This window comes from Rhagoletis pomonella, unplaced genomic scaffold, assembly GCF_013731165.1.
Source record: "Rhagoletis pomonella isolate Grant_MI unplaced genomic scaffold, Rhpom_1.0 Rhpom_scaffold_00289, whole genome shotgun sequence".
In the NCBI taxonomy this organism is placed as follows: domain Eukaryota; kingdom Metazoa; phylum Arthropoda; class Insecta; order Diptera; family Tephritidae; genus Rhagoletis; species Rhagoletis pomonella.
This window is the reverse complement of record NW_023458843.1, coordinates 63,189-63,524: the sequence shown is the minus strand read 5'-3', so window position 1 is coordinate 63,524 and position 336 is coordinate 63,189.

Here is a 336-nt window from a genome sequence, read left to right as displayed (position 1 = left end):
TTCTATTTGGCATATTTTGGCACTTTTTTATCCTCAATATGGCACCTGATAACTAAGGATAGTTGCCAGCCCTAATTGGAAGATTTCTGCTGTGTGTGGGCAACAACTTGTCTGCAGTAAAAAAGCATATAATTTGTGTTTCAAAAGTGTGTGAAAACCAATCAATTAACTTATATGATCTCGGTTCCGATATTAAATAATCAATAATTGTTTATACCCGCATTTTGGCACATTGGCTCGTTGAATGTGCCATCTAATAAATAGTGTCGTTATTCCTCTTAGCTGGTTTTAAATGATGTCACAAATTGCTGGCGGAGACATGAATACAGTGTAAGA